The 13,558-nt window shown below is 31.3% G+C and overlaps 1 protein-coding gene across 2 annotated transcripts in view; it reads left to right on the top strand.

The window, feature by feature from the left end:
• The window catches only part of LOC118185734 (lachesin-like), an 898,780-nt gene that overhangs the window by 205,344 nt on the left and 679,878 nt on the right, over nucleotides 1-13,558 (top strand). For both annotated transcript variants that reach the window (XM_085819606.1, XM_085819605.1), the window contains exon 2: nucleotides 5,055-5,184. The gene's annotated coding sequence lies outside the window, so the exon portion shown is untranslated. The remainder of the gene's footprint in view (nucleotides 1-5,054; nucleotides 5,185-13,558) is intronic.

Here is a 13,558-nt window from a genome sequence, read left to right as displayed (position 1 = left end):
CCCCCGTTAAACAAATGTATCTTTGTTCAGTTAAAACATCTTTGAATAAGTATACTCTAGTTGTTCACTAATTTTATGCATATGAAAGCGTACTTAATTGTAATGGCGATTGGTGATAAAATTGCGTATAATGATGTGTTTGATGAATGTAATAAGTAAATAAATAATCTAATGTGTACACTACATGACTTCCTTGCTCAGAATATTAAATTAGACGCATTTTTCCTGCATTTCATTTAAACTTATTTTCCCTAATTTCACTAAAGATATATTTCTCATTCAATAAATTCAGTTCTCACTTCGCAACAAGGAGAAAATACATAAAAACTCAAAATATCTATATTAAAAATTCAAATACAGTACAAAGTCCGTAATCCGGACTCGTCGCTATTTCGGCGATTCCGGATTAGGGTTTTTTTCGGATTATATATCATCAATTTAAATCTGGTAAAATGGCACGCAGAAATTATACAATTAAAAATATGAAAACGTAATTTATGAAATAAAGAGCAATTATGATCTAAAGGGTATCAAATTTACAAAAAGAAAAGTTTAATATTTATTTGTTTACTTTATTAAACATTCCTTTCAATGTAAGTTGTTTAAGGTAATTCGTTTTTTGTGCTAGTACTTTCTCTTTTATTCTATAAACAGACATAATTTCTTGTTCAGTTACAAAGTTCCCCTGTTCAAGTCCCGTAATTGCTCTGTCGAGAATACCGACTAACTTGTCAATCGAAATTCTTTCCTTTTCAATAACCTCTCTGTTACTTTCTTTACTATCGGAAGGGCGCATGGGTAAACGCTTTACGTGCATGCGTAGCGGACGCGTAAGTTTGTCGCTTTGAGATCCGGATTATAGATCATTCCGGATAATGGTCGTCCGGATAACAGTCTTTCTACTGTATATATATATATATATATATATATATATATATAAACACCAAATAAAGTTAAAAAATTAAAAAAAAATTATAGTTAAAATTACAGTTTCTACGCAAAAAAGCAATTCGTCCAGCGGGCAAGAAGGCAGATTTTTCGATGCACAAGACGGATAGTGCGCTTTTGATCTCACTTGGCAAAGAGACACTGAAGGTTTAGAAACTGAATTTGCTGTGGACGCTATGCTGAGTCAATAAATGGGATAACTTAATAACTTAAATTATAATTCCAGAATGGATTAAGCATAAGTTAATTCGCAGTAATAAAAGAAGACGATACTTTGTTGTCGCGAAACTTAGTTTCTGTAGATTGGCAACAAATGAACTATTCTGCTAAGTTTCAAATGTAAACAAATATGGCTGCTTTAGTAAAACAATTAGGCTTAGCCGCATTCAAACAACTTTTAAATTGTTGATAATTCTACAACTATAACATGCAGCTTAGCGAAAGGCATAAAAACTTTGACCGGAAGATAAGAACAACATAATTCCCTCATTTTTAAAGCAAAAATTGCACAATTTACAAGTATATAAGAATAAAGAAACTGAGCGCACTGAGCCGAGTAACAGAGTGGATATACATATATATAAGCATATATTTATATACGTTTGCTGCGGCCGATTGCAACCAAAAAAGGATCTACATACTATAGCAGTCCCACATACAAAATTTCAACGTTCTGGTGGTATTCGTTTCTGAGTTTTGCGAGATACAAGCACATACGTACATACCTACAGACGCCACGAAAAATTCCATTTTAAGGAACTACGTTTATCAAGAACTAGTGCTTACAGGTATGTAAATTTTTTCTGGCTTATTTATTATATTTTCCAATATTAATTGAAATAAGCTTTTTGTGATAAATTGAGGAAAACAAAATTCACGAACTTTTTTATTTGTGAGAAAAATGCTAAATTTTACAATGTTCTGTAAGTTACTCTAAAACTCAAAATGTTTCAAAAGCTCATTTCAGTCATAATACAGTGAAGACCCAATCCTCCTAGTCCCACTGGACCATATCACCATAAAGGGTCGACCCCCTCAAGACCACAAAAGGAAAGAAGAGAGAAAAAGAAGCTAATTAACTAAAAATAATTGGAGGTTAATTAACGAACTAAAAATAAGGAAGACACATACAAACAACGAAGCACAGCAGGAATTCAAAATCCAAAAACAATTAAAAACCCCACGGGCAAACAGAGTGGCGGAAACTCTCAAGAAACATTCATTCACATGAATTTTCGGAACAGGCACAGGCGGTCCAAAGCCATCGAGGAATTCCCAATTTAAATAACCTGTAGAAGGTCAAACCGAATTCTCTACAATATTACTTTAATAGCATATTATTTGTATAATGATAATTCTATTTAAACTATTAATTTATTTCAAAAATTTACTTTAATAGTCCTACCACTATCTGAATTCAAATGTATTAATTATCTTTAATAATCATAGAAAAGAAGCTCCAAGACTGCCAATAACCAAAAACCAAAAACAAACCAAAACCAAAACTGGAAAAACTTAAGATTGCCATGTATCATATTAAAACTTTAGCAATTACTCCATTAAGAACAGAATATAAGAAAAATTTTAAAACTTTAAAATTTCAGAACATTTTAAAATCAAAAACTACAATTTAAAATTTAAGAAAAAATATAAAAATTCCAAAAAATTTAAAATTTAAAAATCAAAATCCTGAAACTCAAAACCACCATTAATTTCGATAATTTAAATCTGGTAATCCATCAGGATTCTCAACATCTGCAAGGCCATATCTATGCAACAATCAACTGTATCTCCTCGAAATATTATATGCACAAAACATCTACAATACATTAAATAAAACAATACACAGAAAAATTTCAAAATTTTCGTAGTAAACCTATAAATACTCATAACTGAGAATATAATACATATAATCAAAAGATAAATATACACAATACTAAACAAATATTCCAAATTCAACTCTATTAGAATTAATCAAATTCATTGCACATTTAGAATATGTTTTTAAGATTTCCAAGTTCCATGACTTATCTCCCAAACATTTCTTTCTCAAATTTTCCAATAAGGAACAATGATTCAAGAAGTGATCTGCGTTACCAACTTGATGGCAATGACCACACAAGTCTGAATTTTGTAAATTAAATCTGGAGAGGTACGCGGGAAATCTTTCATGCCCAGTTAAAAACTGGTTTAAATCAATATTACTAATTGGTCGCATACCATTTTGAATTTTAATAGACTTCAAAAGACCCACGCACCTCTCTGATTCATTCCATCTAGTATTCCAAATATCATTATAAAAATTTTTCATGTTTCTAATTGCATAACTTCTCGAACCAGAAATTTCTATATATTCACAATTATCATTAGTGGTCGCCTCTTTAGCCAGCACGTCGGCCCTTTCATTTCCAACAAAGCCAGCATGGGCTTTTATCCAGTGTAAATGAATGCACATATTCTGCATCAAAAATTTCAATAGACATTTAATATCAAATATTAATAAATTAGTAGGACGGGCCGAGGTCAAGGACTGAAGCAAAGACATACAATCAGTATATATATGAATAGAATTAACACAAGTCAAATTTTTCTTAACCCATTGAAGGGCTTTAAGTAAAGCACAGCATTCCGATTGAAATACAGAATTATAATTATTAAGCTTATATTTTTTATTTTCAATTTCAGTTCCATAATGATAAATCACAAATGCTGCACCCAATTTATCATCTTGCCTGGACCCGTCAGTATAAATATCTAATTCTCCAATTATTGGGAGTTTACAATCAAATTCAAAGACGCATAAATCAGAAGGATGTACCAAAATATTATTAATTCTTTCAAACATATGCCTTGTAATAAAAATATCTTTATACAATTTAAAATCAAGTCTACCAGTTCTGAACAAAAATTTTTCAAAATATAATTTATATAAAATTGAAAGAGGCGGCGTGCCGGCTAGAACGCAGAGCACCTCAGTTCAGACAGTACGGAAACATCTTGTAATCATTAAGCACCAGCTCCTCTGTATCGCATCGAGTTTGTTCCTCAACCTGACCAAATCCCCGGCTCTGGAACCCCAGGCACCAATTCCATAGAAAACTCTAGGGATAATTACATTATTCAAAATATCTTTAAGAATGCATGATTTGTTACAAAGTGTCTCACTAGAAAAAGATCTCCTGTAAAACATTAACATATCATCTGAGAGCCCATGAATTGTTTTAAAATGATCTGCGAAGTTCAACTTGCAATCAATTTTGACTCCCAAATATTTAATAACATCAACGAACTTTATTCTTTTTCCTTGATATCTAAATCGTGGAGCTCTCACTTTGATCCCAGCCCGCGGGAAAATGATTGCAAAAGTTTTTTCAAGTTCAATTCAAGACCCTCGCCGATTCTCCAGTTTTCCAGTTTTAACATAACATTCTCAAATGATTTTTCGAGTTTTTCCAATGATGCACCATACATCAGAACAGCAGGATCATCTGCATATGCAATAAAGTTAACATCACTGGGGAGTTCCAAAATAAGAAATTTGTTTAATATGATATTCCAGAGCAGGGGAGCACTGCAGGAGCCCTGCGGACAACCAATGAAAATCTCTAGTTCTATCTCTGCAGTTTCATCCTTAAAAGCATTAAACAAGATTTTGCGATTATTAAAATAACTCCTATAACATTGAATAAAATTCCTTGGCAATTTAAGGTTAATCATGGTTTGTAAAATAGAGTTCCAGCTCATTTCAGTATAATGAGACGGGAGTTCTTGAATAACACAAAAAATTTCAAATGTGAATCTCCGGCAGATTTTGAGAAACAGTACATCAAAAATAGCCAATTTGACATTGTCGTTGTAATGGGTTGCCATTTCCCGGTATAGGGGTCGGTATAAGGCTTTCCGAAAATCATCCCTCCTGTACGAGAAATAATCATTATGTGCTTTACTAACGACTGATGAAACTTAAACAGTAAATTTCTTCACCACACATGCACACGAAAAAGCAAATGCTGCCATACTTACTTAATTAATAATTTTCTTCTTTTGCTACAGGTAATTTGTATTTTATTGCATGGAATAATTATTTTCCTTTTCCTTTGTTGCAGGTAAGCTATGTCGTTTTGCATTTAACTCAACGTCCAGTTTCATCCAATGTGTAGTTCCTTGCACCTTCTGTTGTTCTCTGCTGTTCCGTTTTATCTAATTAACGTGAAGTGGACTCGAGGATCGTCGAAGGTTTGTCATTTTAGTTTTACTTTATAATCTCCTTGAAAGGTTTACTTTAGTTTTCTTATTCTGATAAATAATTAAAACAAAAATATTTTAAATATAAAACCTTTATTTTTTTTCACAGCATGGTTTCTGATAATCCGTTGTTTTATATTTTAGCAGTTAATAAAAAAATCTGATATGAACACCACAGGAATTCCATCTACAGAACATTAAATTATACGTATTTTTTTCTGCATTTCATTTAAACTTATTTCTTCGAATTTCATTAGAAATATATTTCTCATTCAATTAATTCAGTTCTCACTTCGCGGCAAGGCAAGCATAAAAACCTCAAAATATATTTATTGAAAAATATCAAACACCGCATACAGTTAAAACAATTTTTAAAAACGTTTACAATTAAGATTAGAGTTTCTACGCAAAAACAAGCAATTCAGCTAGCGGGCAAGAAGGCAGATTTTTCGGTGCTGAAATCTGAAAGCTTACCTTTCGTCCCACTCGGCAAAAAGACACTAAAAGTTCAGAAACTAACTTGATTCACTGTTCTGCTAAGTATCAAATGTAAACAAATATGGCTGTTATAGTCAAAAGCTTGGGTTTAGCCACTCTTAAACTACTTTAAATTGTCGATAATTCTACAGCAATAGTATGCAGGTTAACTAAAGGCAAAAACACCTTAACCGGAAGATAAGAACAACATAATTCCATCATTTTTAAAGCAAAAAATGTACAATTTACAAGTATATAAGAATAAAGAAACTGAGCTCACTGAGCCGAGTAACAGAGTGGATGTATATATATAAGCATATATTTATGTACGTTTGGTGCGGCCGATTGCAATCAAAAAGGGAGGTGCACATCGACATATTATAGCAGTCCCACATACAAAATTTCAACGTACTGATGGTATTCATTTCTGAGTTATGCGAGATACATACGTACGTACGTATGTACGTACAGACGCCACCAAAAATCTCTTCTGAATCCGTTTTAAATGAGTTTTGTAATTCGTTTAGGAAAAGGGATTCCTTTATTCTCTCCTTACGTACAAAATTTACAAAAGAAATTAAAAGCACCTTAGCATTATACATTTAGAATTCCCGAAGGAAAAAAAGTGTTGGTATACATTTTCTGTTTCCTTTTTCAGTCTTTCTGCAGTTCATCATATATCAATTACTTACTAAGATGGCTTTTTGTATTTTTATAATTATGGTTTTGTGTGTTTACTTTATTTATTAAATATGACGTTTTTGGCACTTACACGACGTAAAATTTATTTCAACAGCAAAATCACAAAATATTTAATAACAGCTTATCTTTAAAATTTTCGATAGACAGTCTCACGCGCTGAAGATAAAAATGAATTTTTTTCCTTACAGTGTTGCCACTTCTCACTTTCAGATCTTTCAGTTTGTTAATTTGAAATTCTTTAAAGTTTACAAAGCATGAAATAGATAATAAAAAAATTCGAAATTCAAAATTCGGTCTTTCATGTTCGGTTGAAGACTATGTCACTCAAAATTTGATTGCATTCACCTAATTCTTCTAGCTTAAGAAACAATAATTAAAATCAGTAATAAAAACAACTAAAATTGTTATAACATAAAAAATAATCAACAATAATCAAAATAATAATCATAGCTTAAGAATTATTATGATTATGCATTATAACTTCAGAAACAATAACTAAAATTAGCAACAGCAATCATATATCAAATATCCCAAAATCTGAAAACCGCCTATAATAGTTATTATAAAAAAGATAAAATACATATCGTGGTTTTAATGAGTTCACCTAGTGTCATTTCATACGTCCATCTAAATTTGACAATGAAGGATTACGAATACTGGACTTTAAAAATCCACTTTGGGTGCCTAATTCTTCTAGCTTAAGAAACAATAAACTAAAGAACAGTAAAAAAATCTTTCAGATTTTAAATTACTTCCAAAGGGGCGTTTCTTTAACACTTTATTATTTTTTAACATTCTGTTGCCTTTATTTTTTAAATATCACGTTCTTAGCACTGAAACTATAAAATTCAGTTCAAGAGCAAAATCGCAAAATAGTTTTAAATTGAGCATATCTTTAGAATTTTCGATACACAGGCTCACGCGCTAGAGATAAAAATGTTTTTTTCTGTGCAACGTTGCCATAGCTCGCTTCGAAATTCTTGAGTTTGTTAATGAAAAATTCGTTAAAGATTTACAAAATATGAAACGAGTAATAAAACAAATTCTAAATTTCAAATTTGGATTTCCACATGCCCATATTCGTAGAAGGATTACGTCATTCAAAATTCGATGGCTCTATGTACCGTTGTTTTATCGCAATGCGAGAAATATACATACATTTATGGAGATTTTTCATTATTTAATTTTTTCAAATATAATGCAGGACTCTAATATTTGGTGGCAATATTTTGAAAAGTGAAATTGTCATTTATAGCGAACCAACACAAAATGAAAACAATAGTCCTTCAGAGACAAAGTCCCTTTGAACTAATAAACAATAATCCGAACAACAATCATTTTAACTTGAGAATCATTATAAATAAGCATTATGTTTTGAAAAATCATCAACAGGAATTAAATATCAGATATCCCAAAATCTGAAAACCACCTTGAATAGCTATTATAAAAAATCTGATGTGTACACCATATGACTTCCTTGTACGAAATATTAAATTATACGCATTTTTTCTTGCATTTCACTTAAACTTATTGGACTGAATTAAATCTACTTCGCCGACAGCGCATAAACCACAAAAGAATAAATGCATTCTTTAAAATTCACGATATTTGTTTACCACACCATAGCGATACTCTGGCGCTAATTTCACTTAACAGTATTATATTTCTTTCATATTATAATTCAGAAGGCACAAAATTTATATCATTTAAAGAGTTATCTAATCGTTTCCACATGTTCTATTCAAATACTATAATAAAGCTAGAACTATGTATTAAAGAAATTAAGCAAACAAAACAAAAAAGAAACCGTTTTTCACAGACGATTGAGTATTTCTCATTCATTAATTCAGTTCTCACTTCGCGAGAAGGCAAAAATACATAAAAACTCAAAATATCTTTATTAAAAATTACGAAGTAAATCTTAAACGCTTATTTTCTCGAAAAAATTCCAGAAAGGATTAAGCATGATTTAATTCGCAATAATAAATGAAGGCGTTATCTTTGTTGTTGCGAAGCTAATTTTCTCTAGATTGGCAACAAATCCACTAGTCTGCTGTTTCGAATGTAAACAATCAATGGCCGCCATAAAAAAAAAGGCTTAGCGGCACTTAAACAACTATAAAATTGTTGATAATTCTAAAAATATTGCACATAGATTTACTAAAGGCATAAAAACCTTAACCAGAATATACGAACAGCATAAATCAATCATTTTAAAATCAAAAAATGTACAACTTACAAACATATAAGAGTATAGAAACTGAGATCACTGAGCCGAGTAACAGACTGGATATATATATAAATATATTTATACACGTTTGGTGCTGCCGATGGCAACCAAAATACCAGGTGCACATCTACGTGTTATAGCAGTCCTATATACAAAATTTCAACGTTCTGAGGTTACTCGTTTTTGAATTATGCCAGATACGTACGTACGTACGTACATTCGTTCGTACAGACGCAACGAAAAATTCTCTTCAGAATTCATTTTAAAGTTGTCCTGGGCTTTTATTTTTATTCTTTTATTCTGTCCTTACGTGCAGATATCACGCAAAAACATCGTTAAATTGCATTCGAAAAGCGGTCAGAATGGATATTTTCTTTGAAATATGCTGCCTGAAACTTTTCGCGATTACAATACTTCCTTTTTACTTCGTACAAGAAAGTAAAAAGATAAAATATATATTATGGTTTTAACGAGTTCAGCTAATTTCATTTTCATAAGTCTCTCAAAATTAATGATAGGAACGATTACGAATACTGAGACTTTACTCCACTTTAGTGTGCCTAATTCTTCTAGCTTAAGAAACAATGTCAAAATTAGCGAATATAATAATAATAAAAAATCTGAAAGCTTTTCAAGATTTGATATTATGCCCAAAGAAGTTTTTTTTAACGTTTTGTGTGTTTTCTTTATTTATCAAATATCATATTCTTAGCACTGAGACCATAAAATTGAATTCAACTGCAATATCGCATAATATTTAAAAGAGCATAACCTTAGAATTTCCGATGCACAGTCTCGCGCGCTGGAGATACCTTTTTTTTTACGTACAGTGTTGCCAGTGCTCGCTTTGAAATCGTCGAGTTTTTTAATCAAAAACACATAAATGCTTTGCAAAATATGAAAAAGATAATAAAACAAATTCCAAATGTGGGCTTCCAGATGCCCATATTCGTGTGGAGACGTACGTTATTCAAAATATGATGGTTCTATGTACCGTTGATTTTTACAGTGCGAGAAAGATACATACATTAATGCAGATTCTTCATTATTTAATTTCTTTAAGTGTAATGGAGGACTGTAATATTTGGTGGCAACAATCTGAAAAGAGAAACCCCGTTTATAGTCAATCAATGCAAAATGCCAAAACGAAATTAATATCCTTTTTCGGAAATTTTTTCCTTTGGGCTAACAACAATTAAACAATAAATAAAATTGTTATATCCTAAAACACAATAATAAACAGTAATCTAAATAATAGTGATTTTAACTTAGGAATCATTATGGCTAAGCAATATAACTTGAGAAACAATACCTACAAGCAGGTATCAAATATCCGCAAATCTGAAAATTGTTTAGTAATATTATTACAAAACAGATAAAATATATATTATAGTTTTAGTGACTTCAGCAAGTCTCATTCCACAAGCCTATCTAGTAATTAATAAGAAAAGAAGGTTCGCGTATACTGAAGACTTTAAATTCCACCTCCTTTGTGCCTAATTCTTCTATCTTAAGAAACAATAACTAAAATCAGCAGTGTACCCTTTGACAGCCGAGATAGCTGAATCCATTTTCTCTTCAAATCCCCATGGCACAACGACTCCCAGAGAAAAAAAAATGCAGAAATTCCATCCAATGACAGGCATTGCTGTTAGGGATGAAAAGGATTGGACATCTACAGGGTTAACCACCCTCTCCTACCATCGTCAGTAGTTGAAGATCCTTTACCCCGTCGTTGTGCTCTTACTCAGGAATCGATTCCTTAGTCAGCGAAGTAATTGAGTTACGAAACCCCCTACACCTGCCTACACACTCTCCAATAAATCCAACGTATGCGTTCTCGAATAAGCCAGTACGGGAGGTTCCTAGAGTTGACCTACACTGTAGATTATTCTTATTTTATCTCGAAGTATATGAGAACCGTTTTTTTTTTTTTTTTTTTTTTTTTTTTTTTTTTTTTTTTTTTTGTGTTTTCTTGTACTATGCAATGAGCTGAAAAGGGGATGGGAGCGATAAGGATACTGAGTTTAAATCTCATGAGAATGCAACATCTAAACGCAATTTTTGAGAAATATGTTGAGAATTTGTCTTTTTCGAACACATGCCTATTGCCAACTGAGTTTTGATCTCTGAAAGCTGAAGAATTTGTGAAATGCACCTTTTCTTCTAACATTTCAGTTTTCTGTTGATAAAAAGAATAAAAAATATTTTAATTCACTATTCTGCAAAGTTTCAAATGTAAACAAATATGGTTGTCAGTTTCTGCATCATTAGTGTCTTTTTGCCGAGTGGTACCGAGAGTAAACTTTCAGTTTCGTGTACCAAAGAATCTGCCTTCTCGACTGCTGGCCAAATTGCCAGCTTTTGAGTGGAAACTCTAATTTTAATTGTACAATTTTTTTTAATTGACTTAACCGTATTTGGTATTTTATTTCTTTTCTATATGTTTCAATTTTCAATGAAGATATTTTGAGGTTTTTATGTATTTTTGCCTTGCCGCGAAGGGAGAAGTGAATGAATTGAATGAGAAATGTATCTCTAATGAATTTCGAGGAAATAAGATTAAATAAAGTGCAGCAAAAAAGCGTTTAATTTAATATTCCGTACAAGGAAGTCATGTGGTGTTTGCATATCATTTTTTTAGCCCAAATGGGTATCGAAACGGCATTTTGCGGCGAATCACTTTTCAAATTGTTGCTTCAAATGCTTTTAAATTCACTTTTCAATTTCTTTTCAGATTGTAACATAATTATTACCACCAAATATTATAGCTCTGTATCATATTTAAAGAAATCAAATAATGAAGAATCTACACGAATTTATTGTATGTTTCTTGCATTGCGGAAAAACAACGCTACCTAGACTCGTCACATTTTCAGTAACGTAGTACTGCACTCGAACGTGAGCACCTGGAAGCTTTGGAATTTTTTTTTTTTTTTTTTGTCGATTTGGAATTTTGTAAACTTTAAGGAATTTTTAATGAAAAAACTCAATAATTTCAAAGCGAACTGTGGCAAAACTGTCAGAAATAAAACATTTTATCTCCTGCGCGCCAGACTGTCTATCGGAAATTCTAAAGCTATGCTGTTTTGAAATATTTTTTGCACAATGTGGGTATAGCCTAAATGCTCTTGGAACGTTCATGTGTCTGTAAATGGAAGAAAAAACAGCCAGTTTGGACGTAATATAAAAATGAAATCTGAAAGCTTTCAGATTTTTATCTTTACCGAGATAGTCGAAATTCCGAATAAAAATGCTGCAGATAACCAGATATTATTGTGTTGGAAAAGAAGCCTTCTGTTCTTACGCAAATTAAGGTATCACTAAAGTTTGAAATGAAGACTAAATTTATTTTAAAACTTTTAACTGGTAAAACTTACAAGGTATTTTTGTTAATTAACCACTTATTTTATGTTAGGAATCGAATACACTCTTTCCGTTTTCGTGTCAGAATGCAAATTAGTTCACATGTTTCACGTGAGAGTTTGAAATTGTTTTAATCAGAGCGTTTTCTGCCTGCTGAAAGCCACGTTAATAGTTGTTATTAACGTAGTTAAGAATACCTGTCTACAGCGCTGCTTTATTCTTGATGATAATACTATCACGCCGTTATTGATTAAGACCTAGCTTGTCGGTTTAATATCTCTGCGTAGCGTTTGGATATAGAGACTTGGATTTTGTTTTAATTAAGTCTATTTTTTTGAGTTTACGCCGTATATACTGGCTGACTTGCAAACACCAAGAGTGCCTTCTGTTCAGCTTACTGAATTCTTGACACATTAAATATTTTTATAAATATTCACGTAATCATCTCCATTCATTGTGCGACGTAACTATTTTTAGTCCAAAGGAACAATTTGCCCAAGACAACTATTAATTTCTTTTTAGCATTTTGCGTTGATTCACTGCAAGCGTTACTTCACTTTTCATGTTGTTGCCACCAAATATTATCGATTAGTATTATATTTAAAGAAATTAAATAATGAAGAGTCTGCATAAATGCACGTATGTTTCTCGCATTGTGATAAAACCACGGAACCTAGAGTTATCCAATTTTGAATAACGTAATCCTCCTGCGAATATGGACATCTGGAAGTCCAAATTTGGAATCTGTTTTATTATCGATTTCATATTTTGTAAAACTTTAAAACGAATTTTTGATTAACAAACTGGAGGATTTCAAAGCGAGCAATGGCAACGTTGTACATATAAAACAATTTTATCTCCAGCGCGCGAGATTGCTTATCGGAAATTCTAAAGATAGGCTCATTTTAAAACTATTTTGCGATATTACTCTTGAACTGAATTTTATGATTTAAGTGCGATGAACATGATGTTTAATAAATAAAGGTAACACACGAAATATTAAGAAACCGTCCTTTTTGATGTAATTTAAAATCTGAAAACTTTCAGATTTTTTTTAAATTATTTTTTTCATCTAGATTTTAAAACTCTCTTATTAATGTCTTAAATAATATTTAGTTCGGTTAAACGTTTTTAAATTTAAGCTTTTAAAATAATTATTTGGATTTAAAGCAACCGAAAATTCAAAGTATTTATATTTTATTAATCCGCATACGAAAAAATTAAGCGTAAAAAATTAGCCTGAAAGGGAAAGGAAAATTTAAAAATATGTTTTTCTAGTAAAAAGTTATTTTAAATTCAGAGAACATTAGTGCAGTATATTTAAATGTAAAATATTTCTCTGTTTGTTAAATAAATTTGAATCTTCATTCGATGCATAAGTAATTTCAGAATTTTAATTAAAGTTATGACTTTTAGTTTGGCAGCACATTTTTATATAACTGAAATACATTATTGAATATGCAAATCTTTTTCTGTCTGCAAGACTCTTTTTTAATATGGCTCTGTTTCTAGCGCCCCTTTTTTCCCCTTCAAATCTTCACCGAAATATTTTTGCAGACGAAATAACTGAGAATTTTTCATAAACGTTAA

The sequence above is a fragment of the Stegodyphus dumicola genome, chromosome 6, assembly GCF_044657685.1.
Source record: "Stegodyphus dumicola isolate Sdum_Otavi_A_Nest chromosome 6, ASM4465768v1".
NCBI lineage: Eukaryota > Metazoa > Arthropoda > Arachnida > Araneae > Eresidae > Stegodyphus > Stegodyphus dumicola.
The sequence above is the reverse complement of the archived record's forward strand: the minus strand, read 5'-3'. Positions and strand labels throughout refer to the sequence as shown.